At 37.4% G+C, this 22,736-nt stretch overlaps 1 protein-coding gene across 7 annotated transcripts in view; it reads right to left on the bottom strand.

Moving 5' to 3' along the window:
- The window catches only part of LOC117610975 (TWiK family of potassium channels protein 9), a 222,782-nt gene that overhangs the window by 164,270 nt on the left and 35,776 nt on the right, over positions 1 to 22,736 (bottom strand). For 4 of the 7 annotated variants that reach the window (XM_076693348.1, XM_076693347.1, XM_076693345.1 and 1 more), the window contains exons 1-2: positions 5,419 to 5,766; positions 3,448 to 3,625 (exon numbers count right to left, since the gene is read on the bottom strand). The gene's annotated coding sequence lies outside the window, so the exon portion shown is untranslated. Of the gene's footprint in view, positions 1 to 3,447; positions 3,678 to 5,418; positions 5,767 to 17,116; positions 17,217 to 22,736 lie in introns of those variants that run through there. The other 3 variants (XM_034338846.2, XM_076693346.1, XM_034338848.2) reach the window with 3 other exon arrangements.

Genomic DNA, 22,736 nt, shown 5'->3' on the forward strand with positions numbered 1-22,736 from the left:
TGCAAGGTGGAAGAACAAAAACATGTTTTATACGTATCGCGAGTGGAACATGCTGGGGGAAACCTGGACTACTTGTGGAGAGATGTTTTTAATGGAATTAAAACAATATATGAATAAGCTTTTATGCATTAATGTATACTAACACTGATTATTATTTGCTCATCATTAAAAATATTTATGTTTTCATGTACTTTTTGAATAATATGAAAAATAATGCATCGTATGTAAAACAACGGTCACCAACATGTCGCTAATCTTGGCTAGAACGTTTCCACGAAGCAAGTTAAATGAGATTTATCGCGGGGGTTGAAAACAATGTGCCATCAGAAGTGGTGAGAGGCTTTTAAACGTTTGCACGGAGGTCGAGACAGATAAACAACTCGAGGCTGTTCGTCAATGAGCCGCGGGTAGGATTCGAAAAGCTCGAAGCTAAACAGCGAAGCGTGCTCGAGAAGCTTACTAGCATCGTTTCTCGCTCGAATGGAAACGGCAGGCAGGGAAATTCAAAAGCGCATGTTTGTCGTCCACTCGGTAACCCTTCTGGAAATTGGCCCGGTGTCACTCGAAAATTTCACGACCCTTTCGTGCGGTATAGCGACCCCGCCACCGAGAGACACATACGGGCGAAATGAAATCAAGCCCTGTTCCTCCTCTTTTGTCCTGCTGAAAGCCACGAAACAGCTATTACCGTATACTTGTTACACGATGCTTGCGCAAGACAAATATAGTCAGCTAATCAAATTCGAGACGAACGAAGGTTGCCATCAAATTATTATCAGCTCTGCACAATTTCGTCGCGTTAACGTTTCAAAGCTTTGAAGAACTTTTATACCGGACGAGTAGAGACGTAAAAGAAATCTATGCACAACTGTTTCTTTTTCAACGGATTTGCATCAATAACGCAAAACTATTCGATTCGATTATTCTCGGTAGGAAAGTGTGACGAGAAGAGCAATGTTGAGAAACTTTGAATGGTCCTCGAAAGCATCTTGGACGGTGAGTGTGAGGAAATGGAACGTGAAAATGAATACTGGATGCGTCTCTATAGTGTCGCTTCTTTGCCATATCTCACGCGAATGTTTCACCTCGCGAAGAAATGCTCCCCGTTCCTCGGGGGCCAGACGAAACTAAAATATTCGCGCCTCGTCGGAACTTTTCTTATTATGCGACGAAATAAAACGCTTACGGTTTATTGAATTCGAAAATGTACGCGTACAGTCGCGATCGAATCAGACTCCTCTAAGGAAAACAACTATATACAAGTCATTTTGTGTAATTCAAACGTTGATATCGAGTTTCTTAGCCGAATTGGAAACTTTACCAACCCTTCGAGCATCGAAGCAAACGATTGAAATAAAATTCTTATCCTGGAATCGTATATCGCGCGAGTCCTGCTCTCTTTAGCAATCGCCTGGTTTCCGGCAAGCAGGGATGGCGTAAGGTATATCCGTTGGACAGATTCCAGTACGCGGATACAGCAGCTTTCAGGTCGGAATACCACGATGGTCGCATGCTTGGTATTACCGATATTAGCGTCGCCAGTAACTCTTTCGAAATAGTCTTGGCACGTTCTACGCTTCGATCAGTACATGATTCGCTTCCTACACCTTTCTCGAATCACGCTTCCAAATTCCGCGTATCCGCGCCACTTTTAACGCTTTTCATTATTTATCCTCCTGACATGCTCCTAATCATATTACTCGGTCAAATGTACTTTCGAAACAGACCTCTGTTGGTATTGTTCGTTTCGAACGTCGATATTCTACGAATTTTATGTTCTTTTCTTCGAATTTTCACATGAACAGTGGATCTGAATTTGAATTTTTCTAAGACGATGAATTTACTAAAAATAACTGCAATAATATTTTAATATCGTCGTATTTCATGAAAAACGGCTTCGTTTTTCAATTCATACAAGTGAAGACCTCTCAAAGATTTTCTTGTAAAAAGAAATTTATGACCATTAAATGGAAAGTTCAGGCCTGCTTAATTATTCACCCTGTGTGCGTTTACTTACTTTCCTTTCTTTAATTAGAATTCACTCATTTCGACTCGTATTTATGAAATGCAACTAATTAAGGTCACATTAACCTAATTTTAAAGGACTTTCGCTAACAAAGGGGCAGTGATAAACCAAGAGACAGTATGGAACATGAACAATCTCTCGTTCGATTCCCTTCAAAATGAGACACGAAAAAAAAAAAAAAAAAATCCCTATTCTATAGAGCCGATGGTAAAATGGATTTTATACGTCTCCCGAGTCATGAATATTTCACGCATTCGATCGCAATGAAAATCGTCTTGAAGCCGTGTCAAAAATGTAGTCGAGGCAAATCGGAAACGTATTTGATAAAAACTCGATATTTTATTTCCTTCTATTTTTTTTTCTTTTTTTTCGAAACACCTAGGATCAACGTGTCCGTGGAAAACGCATCACGCTTACGCTTTGAAATTTTGCATTTTTATAAATTTTTCCGTCGATCAGGGGGATGCTTTTTTGAATTTCCCTTTACCACGGTATTGGTTGATTGAAATGTCCGTCAAAGCTTGATTTCACGCCTTCCTGGCGTTTCCATCGCATTAATTTTCAACATTTTTCTATTCGTGTACGAAAGGAAAATATAATCGATCATAATGAAAAAAAAAAAAAAAATAAGGAATATCTTGTATCAATTGGAAATACTGAGATTTATGTGAATAAAAGAGAAACGTAAAGTGTTTAATGAAAGGATTGCTGTGTAAACTATTAAAAAATAAAGCTGATCATTCGTCAGTGATATTATTCAATTTGTTGTATAAAGTGTATTAGGTGTTGCAAAAGTTTTTAATGAATACGAATTATCATTGGACCGAAAATGGTTAAATTCCTGTGGTATACAATTAATGATACCCAAGAATTATAATAAAGTACCCTTGCTTTCAATTGCTTTTTAATTACAGCACATATAACTTGAATTATTTCAGCTGAGTTACAGATGGATCAATAATAATCAAAGGTTTATTAATTGGTTCTCAATCAACAACCGATGGTATTGGAAAGCCTATTAACACGTTAAACACCGCAGTGAAAATGGATATATGTTACACGATGCACTATAATTACAATTAATCAAAATACGATCATTTCATTTTCCAATTTAAACTTCCCATTTTCTACCTTACAAAATTATTATAACATTAATGCTACCTCTGTTAAAATTTTCTTTCAATTATTCGATTATGTTTCTAGTTCAACGTGTGAATAGGTTTTTGGTAATTAAAGTGTTAATTCTAGCCATGCAACTTACAAACTAGAATCTACTTGCATTTTTTCGTAGCTTATAAATGAAAAACTATTCTCTTATTCGATGTGAACTAGAACATCCTACCAATTGTTCGCAAAATCACCAATTGAAAATAGGATTCCATCAAATAAATCACCAATTAAATAAATAATTCGGTACTCACCGACTGCTGAACGTTGATGAGGTTGAACGGTCCACCGGTTTGCAGACGAATTTGTCCTTGTTGATCGATTCCCTCGCAGCACAGAAACACGTTCGGTAACAAAACAAATTCCTCGAAGGGTGTTTTTCATTCGCGGGTCTGGTTCTCGCACTTCGCTTCACATCATAACACTGACACACTGGAAGATTATCAAGAGACGTTTGTTTACATCGCGTTACCTTTGCGTGTTTCTAATGTTACACGAACAGTTATTTAGAAGTAAATTCAAACGAGTTTAAAGAATATTAAATCATCAACACATTCTTCGACATGGAAAATTTTCAAATACGAGGACGTTATTTGAATTATCTACATGAACTTTGTATTGATTTTTAATTATCTAATGCTTGATGACGCGACCAATTAGCTCTATATGAAGGTTTAAGTAATTAGCAAAATAATAATTAAAGAGTTAGAAAAATAAAATTTAACTACAAAGTTTAAACTCTCGATTTTAAATCTATAATGAAATCTAAATTTGAAATTGGAATTAAATCAAGATTTAAGCTGTAATGAGTTGAAAACAGAAAAGAAAGTGATTTTACAAATCTATTCATTGAACCACATTTATACTCCATAATTAGATTATATACAAAAGAACACACTAGCTAGCCCGATTCCAATTATTTATACAAACTAAAATAAATGAAACTTCATTAATAATAACAGAAGCTTGTTTTATAAAGCTTCGAATAGAATCAGTTCTACAGTTATGCCGTAGCGAAACAAAGCAAAGGAAGAACAAACAAGCTCCAGGTCCAGCTCAACATTTTTTTTTTTTACGCTTTTCGTGTTCTGCACCCACGCGTCGCAACACGTTCACGGTCTCGTTAATTCACGTACATTCTGCAGGTTATTTTTCGTGACAATTCGAAGCGTTAACGCCCAGAAACGCGTTTATTACGTGGCTTTATTAATTGCAATGGTTAAGGAAAAATAAACCGGAACGGTCAAATAGACATGAATATTTTAAAATTTAAAATGGAAAAATTCATGATACGAAATATCCTGCTGCTTTCGTTACAATTTTAATTGCAAATTTTCATCGTTTCATCGAATGACTCATCTTAATCGAACAGAGAACGTTATTTTAATTAAAGTGGCTTTTTATCGAACAATGTTATCTCATCGCGACGACACGTTAATCAACCGATTTAATTGCAAATTAGCTGTGAAATTGCATATCCGAGGGTATCTCGTATTTTTCTTTTATTTAAATATATGCTACTACAGGGAACAACATTGCTTCCTTTCGCAAAGAATTCAGAAAGAAGATATTCGTTTAAAATTTTTAAATATTTGCACATAGGAATGAATATTCAAACGTATTACATTAGCATTATTTGCACGGAACATCTCTGAACAAAGAATTTCGTTCTCAAGAATTGTAACTCTAAAATCGTAAAAGAATAATGAGAACAGTATGAAAAAAAAAATGATACCGGATTAACGTAGGGACTTCTAAAAAGAAGATTAAAATTATTTTCAATTTTAATGATGTATTCAGTTTGGATGATAAATCGTAAAACAAAGCAAACCCAACGAAAAGGTGATAGGAGGGACGTTCGAAAATAACGAGCAAAGATTAATTAAAATGAACTTTCACGTGCGTCGTTTGAACTACATGGCTGCTTTGTGCGTCACGCTATGCGTAGAGTTGCATCACTGAAAAAAGCGCTTGCTGGCTCGACTTGTCACACGTAACGCATCACCTTTAATTAACGTGATTTTTTTTTCTTTCACGAGTATGCTTACAATACACAAAGGCTCGCGTTGAAATCTAACTAAAACCAATTCGTACCCTATGTACCAGTGTTTCACACTCAACACGTGATCCTCAAAATACGTTGACCGCTAGCGGTTAACCTAACTTTTGCCCCCGACCGCTGACCGAACCACACTATTCTACGCGAGAAAAGCCTTGAAAAATACCTTTTGTCGTTTGAATGCACTTCTCTTATCCTTATCCTTTTTGTCATTCACATCTACCTCGATGCATTAAACTGTACGAATCCCACTGATAAGATAGAATCGGAGTACTTGAAATTCGTCGAACTTTGTCACTGTTCAATTCCAATAACGTTTCGAGCCACGCGTCACATTCGGAGCGTCTCCTTGCAACCACGCAATATGCACTTGTATCACACTTGTATCTGTCGAGGAACGATCGATTGCACCCTGGATCGTTAACCCGAAAAACGATTAATTAACGTGGGATAACACGCGATACACGTCGAACGGCGAGCACACACGACAAATGGCGCGCCGATCGCGCGCACCGGGCGCTGAACTACGAATGAACGTAAGCGCCACGACCGAAAGTTCGCGAGCCCCACCGCCCTTTCGGCGCTTGCGAAGTTACGCGCGAAGCCGACCGATCGCCACCGAACACCACCGAACACGCACGAAGATCGATGGGGACGGGGTTCGCGGTGTCGCTACAAGATAATTAATCGCTGGAAATATAATGCTCAATCGTGGCTTTAACATCGCTACTTCTGTTTTATAAAACTCGTTTGCCTCGGACGTGCTTATAAAAGGATCCTCTGGTATTATGTCGATCGTCCGATACCTTTTTTTGCGCTAACCGCAATGGCGTTAATAAAAGTTTTTCCTACCCTTCCAACAGCTTCGTTCGCTTTTCTACCTTTCCCAACCCAGCATGTCATATTCTACTTAAACGTTCTTCTTACACGGAAACGATTTGAAAGATTACGATAAAACATCGATTGTTTGAAACAGTGGAGATGAATTGTTTTTACCCATTGCTATTTTCTGCAATCGGTTTCGAAGAATGAAATTTATACCTTTGCTTTCTGTAAATAATTCATAGACTTTGATTTTTTTTTTTTTTTGTACTATTTCCGGTTCTTTTTTCATTAGTTTTTGTTTTAGATAGAAAATAAACGGGATAAAGATAACAGAAAATCATGAAACAATGAAAGGTCGATAGAAATTCACAGCCAGTATTTTTGGTTTCAAAAAAAGTATGAGAAAAAACTTGAAATAAACGTTGAAAACAGAGTATGGCTTCTTCCGATCGCTTTCTGTTTTCATTCAGAATAAAGTAGCAAATTGGGCGATGATATTTTATCGTTGTATAAAATTCATTGACGCTTGTTCTACCAACGAATTTAAGTATCATCGACGATGAAACCAGAGAAAGATTGCTGTTGAAATTTAATGAAAAATTATTCATTCGAATTTTCTGTTGAATTTTAATATTCACCCTATGCTTGCAATGGCAAATGAAAGCTGGTCTGCTGATGCGACATCAACCAGGCAAAGTGTGAAAAGCAAAACGCAATTTACTGAAATATGAGGGGTAACCCAACCTACCATCTCTTTTAACTTTTTCCGAAATACCTTTCGTAACGAAAGAGAACGACAGTGGGGTGCTTGACTGCGACACAAGCTTTTCATATTATGAAAGCGAAAATGTACATGTTAAAGGATTATCGATAACGATTAAAGCGCAAATTACAGGGAAACGCTTTTAAACGCTGAAAGTTATGAAGCACACGGTGAAAAATGTTGATATAATGAGATGGATGGTCCTTTGACGAGGCAGATTTTAAATTATTGTATAAAAATACCATCGTACTATTTTGTAACTGAATAAATTCTCTACAGTGTTATTTTAAATATATTGCAACTGTTGAATGGAATAAAAAATTATTGTTACACAGAACTTTTCAGTAATTTTAACTAACCCTTGACAATAATTATATAAGCGTAACTAATCGACAAAATACTGTAGTAGTAAAACCATCAACTTGATTCACAGTGAAACTTCTTGCTGTTGTATTTATCACCTTTAAGCACATGCACAAAATGTGTTACATTAGTGTATTTAGTATTTATGATGATTAAATTTCTCTTTAGTTCAGAGTACAACAGTATTACAACTCGAAGGAAACTGTAACAATCAGAATAACAAATAACAACGTCGCTTTTCCCCCAACCTCAGATCCTATCACTTCCTCTTATTAACTAAGATTAAAAATAGCCTTAAAGGTCGTCATTTTCCAACAATCGGAAAGAATCGGAAGATCGTGACCGAGCAAATGAATCCACTAAAGAACGAAGACTTTCAGCGTTGCTCCGAGGAATGAGTAAAACGTCTCCATCAGTGTAACTGTTCTCAGAGGAACTATTTTCAAGGAAATCATTTTCATTCAGTTGTAACTTTAAATTAATACAGCCATGGATTTTTTTATCTAGAAAACTTCTTCACTACTCATAACAAGCTTTAACAAAAATCTGACGCAGAAAGCTCTTTTCAAATAATCCCATCGACAGATGAAGAGAATCAATCGAGGCAACAAACGTACGCGTAGTAACGAGAAGGAATGATGTCACAGAAAATAGCGGGGAATGGAACGCGTGAAAAACGAGTTGGACAGAGGTTTTGACAGAGGCACGAATCGACAGCAGATGCGTTCTTCAGCGGTCGGATGATTAAATACCGGCTAGCCGTGGAGGCTTTGATCCCTCCAATCAGCTCACTGTACCACGTTCGAGTAAGCTACGCGACCTTTGTACACTTCAAAGTCCTCCGGTTCTGGACGTTCATAGAACGACCTGGAACGAACGGACACTGAATGTTTAATGTCCAGACACCTGTGCGTTCAACCTCCGCGACACTCCATTTTTTCTTTCCATCCATCGCTGCTTTGAAGTCTGCCATTTATTTAATTAACAGACAACCTGACCGCTAATTATACGCACTTTGTACTTGCAGTTTGTTCGCACTCATCTCTGCCAGTCTGGATGACTTAATCAAACGATATCGATACCAGCAATCAAAAAAAATAATTAATGGAACAAGTTGATCTTTGTTTTTTTGATAGTTGAAATAATTACTACGAAAAGCGTGCTACTCTTGAGTCAAGTAATTATGCATTGGCAGAATTAATATTAAATTGAATGATGTTTAAGATAGGTGCACAGTGATGCGAAGAAGATGTCTGATCTGATGAAATATTTTTCACCTAACCCTGTCTCTAACCTGTACCTGATGCATCGAAGAGGATCAGAAGGCTCTTGTGTGCCAGCATCACCTAGAGTAAATATTTGACAAGTAACTCCGCTATCGTGGCAATACTGGCCCTGATGAGGGCTGCTCAACCCCGCCTTCGATGTTTCGCCTTCGATGTTTCGCCTTCATCTCGTGAAACGTTGTTGTGTCACTTTGCAGAATCAAAGTTCTTCGAAAAAAAAAAGAACATGCTGATTCGTTCGCAAATGCAAAGCTCGTGGAAACGAACTTTCAGTTTGGATTTACATGAAATATTTAATGAAACCTTGCAGGATTGATTTAACGAAAACCGTGATCAGTTGCTTAATTATTACGGGTCAGTAATTATATCGTAACACGATTCAAACAAAAGCCTAATTAGGAGAATATCGCATCGCGATAATTACACAGTAATTAAGTAATAATGAGAAAAATAAATAAATGTTTTAATTGTTCCCGGTTACAATAAATCAAGTTGTTAGGTTCACGTAGGATAATTAGAGAGCGATAATGGACTGTTTCCCAATCTAATTGTTTACATTCTGTTACAATTATACTCATGTTACACCGGACCAGTGGAGAATGGTATGTTGTTGACTACAACTGCGTAATCGTAAATAATTGATGAAGCAGTAAGAGTTAACAAGCTGTTGCATGTTGGAAATGCAAATGAAAGGCAATAGCTGGGTCAATGGTGACCCAGTCTTACGGAACATGTACAACGTCTACTATAAATAGATATTGTAGGTATTATAGATGAAACTATCTAATTCGTAAGAGTATTTTCGGATATTCAGTTTAAAGGCAACACCACTGCCGCACGATTATGAGCCTTGCGGGAGAAACAGATGTAAATGCTCCAATTAACTTGCGAATCTGTGGTGAATACTAAAGTGCGAGAACCAAAGGCCGTGCGTGGCAGCAGTAAACTTGCGGAAATCGGATCCCGATTGCAAGGATACGCTCATAATTAATTGATATCGTCTTTTGAGCGATGCCATCGGTACACGATATCGGTAAAATCTCATTACCGTACCGCTGATGGCGTAGACTCTTTGCTACTAAATGTCAACGGAAACAGATCACGTAAATAAATACTGTTACAACAGTTCTAAAAGATTTTAAACAATTCCAAATTTAACAGTTTCAACATATTTGAACCATCGCGTAAACTAGCTGCGGTTTGTACAAAGTTGTACCGGACAGTTGGTTATTAGTCAAAAAAAGGTCAGACCGCAAAGGGTTAAATTCCTCCCAGCGTATCGTTTCCGTTGAAAATGCGTGCCAATTAAGCGAACAACGATTCCAACGAAGATCGATGGATTTAAAGGAAAGCGTTTCAAATTTCATCCCTACAAAACTACCCAACGTCAGTGTACAATACCATTCAAAAGTCTTCGAATATTTATGGATATTTCTAGATTGTAAAACCGTATTTTATAGATATTTAAAAAAATTTACATCAAAGTTTTTCTTTTTTAAAAAAAATTAATTTCCCTAGATGTGATATTTTTTATAAGGGGATCAGTCCCCTTAAAAAGGAAGATGTTCCAGGAACTATGTAAATCACCCTCTTGCATAAAACTTCCAAGTTTCATTAAATATACCCTATTCTAAGACTTTTGAGGGGTAGTGTACATTTAGCATTTAGAAGATGAGCTTTACACACGGAGAACAGTGAAGGATACTGGTAGTCGGGGGTCGTTAAGGGGATGGTGGTGGCAGCACGGGGTTACCCTGGCCGGTTCCCCCTGACAGAGAAGCAGACTATTCGGGGAGGGTTCGTATGGCCCTAGGGGTTAATAGATGGCCGATGTCCCCGCACCAGGGTCAGACACTGTGTCACCTTCCACGTTCGTCATTACGAATGCAGATTGGACCTCCCGCCATTACCCTGGCGCCTATCTAATCGTCGTCGAGGCTGGCCACGAAACTTCTCGTCTCGACGGAAAATTGCCCATTGTGTCCGAGCACCGGCTGCTCTTTTCGCGCTTTCCATCGGCAACCAGACAATGTTAACCTACGACACCGAAAGAAGTCGAACTTCTGGCGCCCTGAATCGAACGCTATGTTTCTGGATTCTCCAGGAGCCCAGAGACGCCGAATGAGTTCAGCTGCATCGAGAAATTCACAGTAGAAAATACCATTAATTTTACCAGCTCATTATTTCCTCATATTACATATGCCACAGCGACACGAAAGAGATTTTCCTTTGTTATTTAACAACATGTCGAATTTTGATTGGATGGAAAATTAGTTGGAAGAGAAAGTTTCGTTCGATGAAAAGCGTGTTACTGAAAGTACGTATAGTACGAGCCAATGGGTATATGGTATGGGGTGATTTACGCATGCAAAAGCCTGTAATAAATATTTTATCTCGCTCGTAGATGCGTGTTTTAAATGCAAATTACACTAGAAATTGACGGGGGAAGTATTTTGATAAAAACAGAAACAAAAACAGTCCGTGTGATATGGAAAAATAGTTAGAACTATAATTCAGAAGTATACAAGAATGTAAAATAATATAAGATAATCTAAATGTTAGATGATAAACTTTTAGAATTTGCATGGTTTTGTAAATTTTCGATACGTATACGTATTTATTACCATGATATTTGGAAAATATCTCGGCTCGTATTCGTTGAATATCATGCTGGATTCTGTCTATCTAATTTACGCTTCAGTAGCTTGACAGAATTCAGATTCGGCAACTACACCTGTCAATACAATATTTCCTAACGCGTTTGCTTGTTCTGCTGGATCTAGATATCTCCCTCTATGCTTTAATGCTCTGAACTACTATTTCGTTGTGGCTGAAAATCCACCACAAAGAGTGGATCATTTCGTTGATGTACAATATTTCTTCTAAATAAATGATGCTTTTTCTAGCATTTCAGATGAAAATAAGTTTCCAAAGAATCGTATTGAATTTATGATTAACCCATAAAAATTGATTATCAGCTAAGATAAGTTTCTCTTAAATTAACATCATTTAAACTGGATTCTCAATTCTATAATTACACGGAAAGAGCAGATGAAGACATTCAACCACAAGAATTCGACTAAGATTCAGCTTGCAGTACACTTTCAAATCCGAAGCCATAAAGGACACGCGGTCCTGTAGAACGACCAGGACAATGGGGTCGCGATTCTCCAAGTATTGTCCTCTTGACGTTTACCAAGGATAAAGGAGTTAATTAAGCAAGTCGAGTGAGCACAAGCTGGACATAATCATGTGTAATGACCAGTTTCACCCGAACATTGTTTTCCTTTTCGTACTTTGCTCTCGACTACGCCGGAAGAAATCGTAAAGGACGTCTCGGTTAAGGACCCTAGCCAAACGGGCGATAACTTTGCTCCTTCGAGATTAGTTCGACGGTAACTAGCCCTGCAGATCGCATCGAATTAGCCTGAATTTCATGACTGTGCCAAGGGTTCAAACTAGAAATCTAATTGTAAGACTATCATGGGTTGAATGTTATCGTTAAACCTGTAATTCCCTCAGTTGGTGCTGATTACTACTGGCCCATCTACCATTAAATGTTTTAATTTTACAACTGAGGTATATTTAATAAAAAATAGAGATAGAAACTAATTAAAGTTAGTTTTATAACGGTTTAATGGTTCATGAAAATCAATATATCCGACGTAGCATCGAGACCTACAGGCAACTCTGCATCGTTATCGAAGTTGTATACTATCGGATACAGGACAGGTACGGTTGCATCCCCTTTCTAGGGAAGGCACGTCGAGGGTGGAGGGAGATCAGGAGCAATTAGACTTTCAGAAAGCAGTCGTGCAGTTGATAGAATCTAAACTACTACCAAAAAGTTTGGAAAAACTTTCATTTAGGACAATTCTGTTAATGTTTCCAATATTTCCGTGCATCGTGTTGTTCGTCGATTGACATTTTTTGATACCTTTGATCGTTACACAAAATCACAGAACAGCTTGGTAAATAAACGAAACGTATCCGTTTCGGTAGATTGTATTTCAATTTTCATGATTGAAGAACTTGATTCTTCCCATCGATAAATAAATACATTTCACTCCATTCATTCGACAAACTACAAGATGGGTCAAAATGTTTCATAAAAATCTCAGCAAATTTTGTATAATAAATAAACCAAGAGTGTGGGTGATTATAAAACGGCTGGAGTTGAGAAAAAAGAAAACCAGCCAATGGCGGGAAAATAAAAGGCAGAAAAGATGCATATCGATTCAACGTAGTTTAACCTGTATCACTCCGTTTTGCATATATTATTGTATCTCCATAATTTCGCCAGTTTTTTTCATTAGATCGAAATACCCCTTTCGTTGAACGGAGATCGTCTCGTTCTCGACGCCTATGGAACCACCGTGGAACCGTTCTTGTTCCCGCTATAAATGGATTTTTCTATGCAATTTCTATTAGCATAGTTTTTACATAATTGCACACGGCCAGGCCGATGTTCGCGGCTAGCCATTTTGTAGGAGATTAAATTCTGCCACCGTGTATACAACGAGCAAGGGGATAGCCGTGAAAGAAAGCAAAGGGAGAGGAAAAAAGGTGGATCAAGGGGGACGAGCCCCAAGAAAAAGAGACAAGAACGAAGAACAATGGCAACGTGCTATGGAAAAACTAACGACCACCATGCTGAACATCGATATAACGTGTATACGTTTAACGATTTTACAATACTGGTCACTCAGTGAACACTGGTGAACGTTTATGAAGAAAATTGCATCACGGTGATTACGACAACAAGGACCGATATAGCTTAAAAAAAGTGTAAAATAAAAAATAAAATAAGTAAAGAACGTGCACGACTCTTCTTTTTATTTAAACCCTTAATGGCTGTTTTAGAGATTCGAGATTTCCTCAATTTTGTTTATTTTAAAAACTGATCACACGAACTCTTCGTTCAATTTTTTCATATAAAATGGCTGACTGCCAGTGTGCAGTTTGTAGTTATGAATAAAACATGTTCAGAAATAACAGCAACTGATTTTATTACATTTGATTTGATTATTTATACAGTTCTCTGGACAATGAATTTTAATCAATACTCTACAGCTTGTTTCGAAGTTCTGCTTTTTAATTTTGACTACGGAGAACATTTTTATTGATGTAAATTATTTGGAATATCTATGGAGACATTTTCTGTCAAGCTTATATTTTTTCATTACTTTTAGCTACAAGGTACACTGTCACAGGTTGATCGTTATAGCAAATACTTCAGGTATAAGAGGCACTGCCATACTCGTGTGTTTTAGAGCAATAACATTTTTCATTTTACTCTAACTAAACCATCCTTTCAATGTAGAAACACCCTATAGAGTAAACGAGGTTTTTACCCCATGTTACGTATTTCTTGTGGCTGCAAGGCTAAACAACTTGAACGTCGCGTACACCGTGGCATGGCATGTTTCTTTTGAACAACACTTTGTAATAAATTACTATAAGATGAAACTCAGCAACGTCGTTGGAACTTTTGACGAAGAAACATTAATATCGTTCCAACCCTCCCTAGATACGGTTATTCGCGACCCGAACGTAAGAAGAAAAAAAGAAGTAAAGAACGTATTAAGAAAATATACGGAGGGTACAAAAACCTTTGTAATTATTGGATCCTTCTAATGACGTAGACACCGCACGGAACTCGTCTCATTTAGCGCAACCTATATTACCACGTCGGACTCAATCGTTCGAATTAATCGTAATGGGTAGTTTGCTGTGAGTAATTATTGAGCTTACCACGAAAATTTAAAAGGGTTCGCCGCGGTGAAGAAGCGGAAACGTTTAAATAGAAATTTAAATTGAAATCAGGACCACATCCCTTATCGGTCATTGTAGAAATTCTAATAGATAGTAAAAATAATAATAGGTACTATTTATCTACTTTTCGTTTAATGAATTCATTGAAATAATTTCACACGATTAAAATGATTTTCTTCTCTGTTAGTCTCAATTTCATTTTGATTTTGAAATTAAACATAAAATAAAATATTTTAGAAATGTTAAACGCTCTTCACTGTTTTGTATTTCATTAATTTTTACTTAATTGACTTTGAATAAATAAATGTGTGAAATGAAAGAAAATTGTAGGAAACGAACTGTGAATAAAAATGAATCACGTTTTCCGGACGATCAAACGAATGAATTCATTAAATTTACGATATACATCGTTTCCTATTTGAATTATTTTCTATATACCGTGCTGAAATTTAGTTTGAAACCCATTATCAAAATGTCGTTGCAATTGTTTCGTAGCTTTGAAAATTGATTGTCTGGCGAAACGAATATTCACAAACCTTTTTCATTTAATTTGAATTGCAGAAAAACGTCGTACAATTAATAATCAATATTGTCCATGTCCTAACAAACTCATTTCTGCAGTTTTAAAAAGTAAAGAAATGAATAACTGACCTAGTATAATAACAATCTTTCGTAATTAACTATTAAAATTGAATCTACAAACCATCATAATGAAACAATTCAACGACCCATTTGAAACTGTTATCATTCACGATGGAGTAATTTCGTGAAATTTGTCTGAAAATCGTATCATCTCTAATTGAAACGATTTCACCAGTCTGTAAGAGGGATGCAAGTTTCTGTAATTGTCACGATGCTATGGTGTCCCCGTTTCGCTTAGGAATTCGTTAATTCGCGAACGGGATTTCGTGCCGTAGCACGATGAGGAGGATCCTCGTAAAAGTAGACGTAAAGGGTGAATATCGCGTCCCATAAACAGAAGTGCAGCGAAAGTGGTAAAGAAAGGAGGAGATCGAGGGTCGGTGTGTGGTTTACGGGACGCCATAAACGTAGGGTATTATCGAAAGCTGTGGTGCTTGGTCCCCGAGGCTGGATGATTAATTTAACGTCACGTTACATAGCCGTGAGTAATTTTCGCGATGCTCGCGATACCGATCAATCGACGATGCTTCATTACATCTTTTATTTCATTCGCGCGAATCCACTTTCAAACGTCCTTTTATTCCTTGGTACGACAGTAATTTATGCGAGTATTTTCTTGTTCTTACGGAGAAACTAAGAATGTAAAAATATAGTACAATAACGCAGAAGGAAGTGAACTTCTTTCAGATAACCTCTCAAGAGGGACGACTCTTTAAGAAGTAAATCCGCTTTTTACAATATTTTATCCGATGGAAGATAGTCATATATTTTGCGTTTTAAGCTTTATTACGAAATGGGGTATAATGGATTAGGTTACTATAAGGATTTCTGGCAAGTTTCAAAGTTGCATTTATTGATTGTATTATATTCTTCATCGAAACAGCTATCAGACAGTTTTTATGAAATATAAGTGCATATATTTCTAAACACATCAGCTTTTGCTCGAGCAATAAACGCGATTATCACGGTTAATTTAATCCAGCCCCATATTTCCCTGCAAGCGAATTACCATCTTCCATGGGATATTAAATACCCAGAAAGCTTATTTGAAAACTTAATGGAACAGAATCAAGGTATCAACACTTCGATATGAAGAGGAGGATAATCGGAAAAGAAAAGAACCGGACAAGATATACATATACATGGACAGATGCGTGATTTATTCCCGAGAGGGAGGGGTGGAGGAGTTGGTACCACGATAATAGGGATAATAAATGGCCTGGAATCTCCCTCTGAAATTCACCCTTGGCCCGCTTCGTCGAAGGGCATGCATCTAGACAACGCCGCAATTTCCGTAGCCGATAAACTCTGCTTTTATTAATAGGAACGTGTCTTGAAGAATTCCGAATACAACGTTTATCGAGAAATTACTCGAAGATCTTCAGAACGGTAATTTAACCAACCTATGTACAATTGCTTTTGCAAACAACCAAACCTTGCGATGAAGATTTCTCTTTCATCAGAAAAGTTTACCTTCAGTAGAATAGAAGGAGACGAAAAGAAGGGACAAGGAAAGATAAAGTACTGGCAGAGGAAAATCGTGGAAGGGTGAAGACGATTCACACCGTTTGCACAATTTGTCAAAGTGACGATTTTCGATTGCAGAGGAAACGTCCTGTGAGCACGTTATTTCGTGTTATCCCATACAGTTTGATGCAAGCTCCAAAGGTTTCGCGAAAATCTCTCTCTAAATGGAAATCCTCTGTTACGAAGTTTCCCTCCGCCGCCCTTCTATATCCACGCTTTCGAATGTTTGTTCTAGCCAGAGCTGATGAACGTTGGAAACGATTCCGCCAGCAAGTTCGTCCAAGTACAGAAAGAGGTTTAGATAATTCCTCGCGAACTTGCCACGTCGTTCCCTTTAATTCAAAGGCTTAATCCGACCGGCTGTCGTTCCCTCCCTTTTATTCCCCTCTGTATCAGCGTTCACGAAGGATCTGCACGGCGCACCCTACCCGACCGACTCATCAAGCCATTGTAAACACACTGTTCCAACTTCGATTTTATAATGAACCACTTGTAAGCATGAAAATCACGACTAAATAAGATTACCGGTTCTCGCGAAGGCATTCGTTACTGCCCCGGTAAGTTCTATAATTAATTATCCTTTGAAGGAAATATGGTTGATTGTAAATACCGATGAGACGATTTTGTAACTTAGTTTTCTAATTTAATAAGTAGTATTTCAATGGAAATGTTTCATCACTTACCTTATTTATCCATGTTGTAATCACAGGATGTCCTAGGTGAAAAATTTTTCTCTCTATTTTTCCTCTTAACTAGGAGAAGTTCACACTGCACCCAGGTACACTGTAACAAAAAAAAATATGCAACCGTTAGTTTAATTATTTCAGTAATCAATAATTTACTATATTATTTTCCAATTCAACAGCATTCAAAGGATGCATTTGTTCAACAATTTCGAAACTGTAATAACTGTATTCTCCTATTCTAATTACACTGCAATTAATTTATCCGAGCGCGAGCGATTCAGAGTTTGAAAATAAAAGGCAGAGCAGAGGATAGCCGCGAGGCAGCAGAATATCGGGATTTTCAGCATAAATGAAACCGTAAGTTTCGATTCGCCGTTTGATATCGGTGTTCGACTTTATTAATAATAAAGCTTCGAACATAGTACGATCGATGCGAGCGTATCGCATATGTTCTGTACGAAACAAGATTACCGGTATCGCAAATGAAACGTTCCTAGCCCATGAAAGTCCTCTCTCGTCGTGAAACTTGCCTCGTTCTGGAATGAGAGTGGGCAAACAATGGAACGTTGCGAATCTCGACAATGCGTCGTGTATCTCTGGCTGACAAATGTGCATTGAAGAGAACGACTAGTTTTTACGGCGGTGATTCTAACACTCCAAAATGTATACACCACGGCTCATCTCGCCCCCGCGTGGAAAAGGAAGAACATAGACAACTCTTGTTACCCCTCGTACATCGACGATATTAAAGATTTATGTTTAAGTTTATACGGCAATAATTAACATAGTAGATTAATTAAATAGAAACATCTTATTTTTTCTTCCACCCGGATGATGATAAATGAAAAAATTTTTTGCCTGATATTTTACTATATTTCTCTTTTCAATAAATAATTTTCCTAATTGTAGAGAATCATTTTTAAAATGAAATTCCAAGACTTATAGATTGCAATGCAAGGCCAGTGTCAATGGACACGAGATGCAAGTACGATGCACCGGAAACAATTCTTTTTCCTGTTCTTTCCCTTTCTTCTCGCCACAGTCTCGTTTGCAACGGGAAATTCTCTTAGGGGTTCGAGAGCTTGCAACGGAAAAGTCTGGCAAAGTTGCCGATGAATAATGGATCTTCTATTTCGGCGACAAGATTCAAGAACAAAGTCCTCAAAGAAAGCATGCATCGTTGATGTCACCGTCGAATCTATTCTTCATCGTCAAAGAAGCGCGTACTGAATTGTGATTATCAAGTATCTTCAACTACGTGTCCTTAAAGAACTTCACGTTCGAAGAGACAAAGGATCTAACTTTCCAAACTTTCCAAAATTTCAAATTTGTCAAATTTTAATCCCATTTCTTTTTTCATACATTTATATTAAATTTGAAATTTACAAGATACACGTGCCTCTTGAAAAATATTATTTCATAAATGATAAACTTCAGCTGAATAAATTTCAAATATTTCCCAGATAAAATGTGTAATACTTAAAGAGAAGTGCAAATTATAAAATAAATTAATTATTTTTTACTGCCATAAATTTTGGAAAATTTATGGAGAGAAATGTATAAAAATGAGAATGTTTAAATTTCTCTTTTATAAAGAGTTTGACAGTGATTTTTGTTTCGTTTTAATCCAAAGCGGTGGCATTTTTTTCTACCATATGGACGCTGCTAGAGAGATGTTCCTTTACTCTGAAACGAAAATTTGACACGACCAACGCACGCGTCTATTCATATTCGAGAAATTAGAATTTTCATTTACAATCCTATGCTGTAGGACTTCATCAAGCAGCAATTTTTTAATCATAGCTGCACCTTTTTTGAAGTGAGCACCTTTCGCTCCCAAAACCCGAAAATGGCACCCAAAGCCCGAACATGGCTCCCATACCCCGAAAATGACACCCGCGAGAGTCTCACCCATGTTTTTTTTTTTTTTAAACACATGGTACTTTATGAATTCGTGATGTATACATGGAAAACAGGATGTAAAACATTCGCATGTGCCACCGAAACGATTTCTTCTGTTCTGAATAAGTTGTTCAATTCGACAACTTATTCGCGTCGCGCAACTCAACTTTCTTTTCTTCTTTCCCGGCAAATGCACTTTCCCAACAACTCGAACGATTCTGACCCCCTTGTTTCTAGACACGTTTTCCTTAAGCTCTTCAAAACATTCTGTTGAAATAATCAATAAGAAAAGAAAATGAATTCCAGGTTCATCTAAAAATATAAAAATTTCAAAATCTAAAATGAAACACGGCAACATTTTCCCAAAATTTCCCCAGATTGCGTGCCTCGAACCCTTCCGTCTTATACCTAAGAATCACGAGTATGAAATTCCCAGAATATACTATTATAATAAAACAAAGTATCAGCCCTTTTTTCCTCCTTCCTTCCTTTAGATTGATTTTAATCGCGTGGCTGTTGGTAATTGCAATAACGAGGAATATAACGAGCGTAAATCAAAGTCAAATCTGCTTTCGATTATATCCTACCGGAGCGGAGGTTTGGTCGATTTCTTACCCCTGTCCTGGTTTCAATTTTGTCCCGGAGATCCATCGTCGGTAGGAAGCAATTCGTAGTTTTCCAATCAGAAAACGAGACAGCCGTGCTCATTTTCCGAGTAGATACGCGACTTGCATTATATCTGGCAACCGGAAGTAGTCGATCAGAGAAGACCGCAACGGAGGAAGTCTGGAAACGGAGTGGAAGACCCTCACGTTCTTCCTTCCCCGTTTTACTTAGCCGCGGAAACGCTATTCGCGATATTGTCTCTATTGTTCCTTTGATCGACAAAATCAGGGCTATTTTTGGCAGACAGATTTTTATTAGCATTTTCAGAAAAATTTCTTCCCTGTAATTTTCCGCGTTACAACGAAACAGACGAGACTGTTCGTTTCTTGAAAATATTCGTATTTTCAATATGGTAGAATTTGGAAAGAATCTTTCTATTTTATTGCAGAATAATATTTCTTCATTTCCCAAGTAAAGATAGGCAAGTCAGAAAAATTCTTTTTCCATTGTTCAGCACCGGAAAAGACAAGAATCTCCATTGTTTCCCTTTTTTCTGTCAATCCCTCGTCACGATGATTCTGTCAGCGGAATCGATTTCCAGTTCATTTCTATCGATAAAGGAACTTCCGAACGAATAATCGCAACTCCATATATAACTATTATATCTACGGTTTGATAACATCTTTGTAATTTCACGCTCGTATTTCTCTTGGACGTATTTTTTTCTCAATGTTACAAGACGTATTGATAGTTTTAGTCAAAGGAAGTTTCGATCGTCTAGCGAGGTGTTCAAAGTTTTCAAAGTATAATATATCTTCGTTGGAAGTTGTGCGCTATTTTATGAGGAACATTTCGCGCTGCAAGTATTTTCACTTTAAACGAAGCGATTTCAAGATAAAACCTTCAATTCCTGTCTACGTTTCAACGTTAAATAAACGAAAGATTGAAAAGATTCAAATTCTATGAAATCACAAATGCAAATTAATCTTCCACGCTGTGATTTCTGTTAAACTGATCGATATAAAAATTAGGACAAATCAGAAAGTTTATTAGAAAAATAATAATAACCAATCTGACCCAGCTCGTGAAGTAACGAAAAGAGAGATCGAAGGTTTACCGTGAACCGGTACGAATTCAGGTCGGCTGGATAAATCTTATCAAGAATTTATCGATTTCAGCTTTGTCGCCGATAAAACTTTTAGGGGTAAAGTTTGCCCTCGTAAGGGGGTAGGTCTATAATGGAGGAGGAATGAAAGAGTGAAATAGGTGAAACGAATTTCTCTGACGTATATGTACGCTGTAGTACGATATAGTAAGCTTGGTGATAAACGCGTTAGACAGAAGCAATTGGAATCCAAAGTGTTCGGTGCCATCTGAGTTCGACGGGGTAACCTCGTTTCCGGAGATAATGTGTGGCTTGCCTTTCGACTATTCTGGAAATTGTCGTGTATCGTGCACTGATCCTAGCTCGTAGTTCCACGAATAACCATTGTGGCCGATCGGCAGTGTACGCGGAATTTCCTAGTACGCCGATCCCTATGGCTTTTCATCGGTTACTCTCAGAAATGATCGGGTTCGCTGTTAACAACGAAACGGAATCACTTTAGTGAACCTATTGTCGGATCTCTTGAAAAATAGGGACAATGTTGGCGACCGGCAATCGAATCCTGAATCCTCTACGTTCTAGCTGGCTACCCTGTTCAATACGCTGCTTGGCATCCCTATTATTAAATCCACGAGTACGGATTTCACGTTATTAAAGGATTTATAATAAGGGCACTGTGTAAAATTTCAGATCATAAGAAAAGAAATATTAAAAATAAAATATTCTGTATCATTTTGTTGTATCAACTGTGCCTAACACTCGGATGACGGACCATGAAGAGAGCCCCAATGATAATCTAATTTTTAATATCCTTGTATACGTTTTGTAATTTTTCATCACGAGTAACTCAGACTCTGTTGTTCAAGGATCAATATGTAAAAAATCCTTGACAGTTGCTAGAAGATTAGCGAAGTAATTTACCTGGAAGGGTTAATAGTTTCGCAATAGGGTTTAACGGTTCTTGCTTTGTCTCGTGGCTTTCCCTGGTGTTTCGCTCGTTATCATGCAAATTAATGCGATCATACCGACGAGCTTTACTGGCTACAACTCGGCAAAAAATAGATCGCTTAACTGAGAAAATCGGCCACTTTGTTTCTTCCGAGGCTGCCAATAAACATCACCGACCCTTTCCTTGGATTACAAGGACCACAGCCATGCCGCGAAATCTTCGATTAATTGCAAGCGTTTTGTTTACAATTATTGCATATCGTATCTTCGATGCAATTAGCGACGTGGATTTTCATTAAATTTGTATAAATTTTCTGCAATTATTGGTAATTTTGTTATACATCTCTCGTGGATAAAATTACACATTTATCATTGCGAGCGTAAATGAGCTTTAAAATTTCATATTCTTATGCATATGCAACGACTGTTAAAAATCGATATGTTTAAAGAATTTCAAAAGCTTCATTTGTTCTCCTGCTTCGTACATAAGCTATTTGTTAATTAACAAGGGAATCTAGAATAATGCTGGAAATTACGAAGCAGGAGAATATTCTGATAACAAGAGAGTTTTATCGTGGTGTCTGCTTCATCTCATAAGTTCTACTAAAAGAAATCAAATCGTTACTTTAAATTTTATAATACTTTTAGGTCATGAAATTGCATTAGCTTTCTACGCCTCCAAGTTCACGATTTAACACGCAACAATCCAATAATTGCAGAGTATCAAATGATTGAAGGATAAGCTTGTTTCACGGAAATTTCCTTCTCATGACGAATAAGATTCAGAAATTGAATTTCTAATTAATGGCGTATACAGGTAGCAACATCGCGACGTAATGCGTCCGACGTTGAAACGCATTCCTCAGTTGGTATTCAAACGTGTTTCGACGGCTGCGTGGTAATTAATAAGCATAGCTTCGACTTACTCAAGCGAGACTCGGTAACGTGTTAACACCACCTACGGATATCCTCGTCGACGTGGAAAATCTTCTGGAAACTTTGTTACGTGTTCAAAGGAACTTGCGAATCTCGCTGATGTCGTAGGAAATATTGTAA

Source organism: Osmia lignaria, chromosome 3 (assembly GCF_051020975.1).
Source record: "Osmia lignaria lignaria isolate PbOS001 chromosome 3, iyOsmLign1, whole genome shotgun sequence".
Lineage (NCBI taxonomy): Eukaryota > Metazoa > Arthropoda > Insecta > Hymenoptera > Megachilidae > Osmia > Osmia lignaria.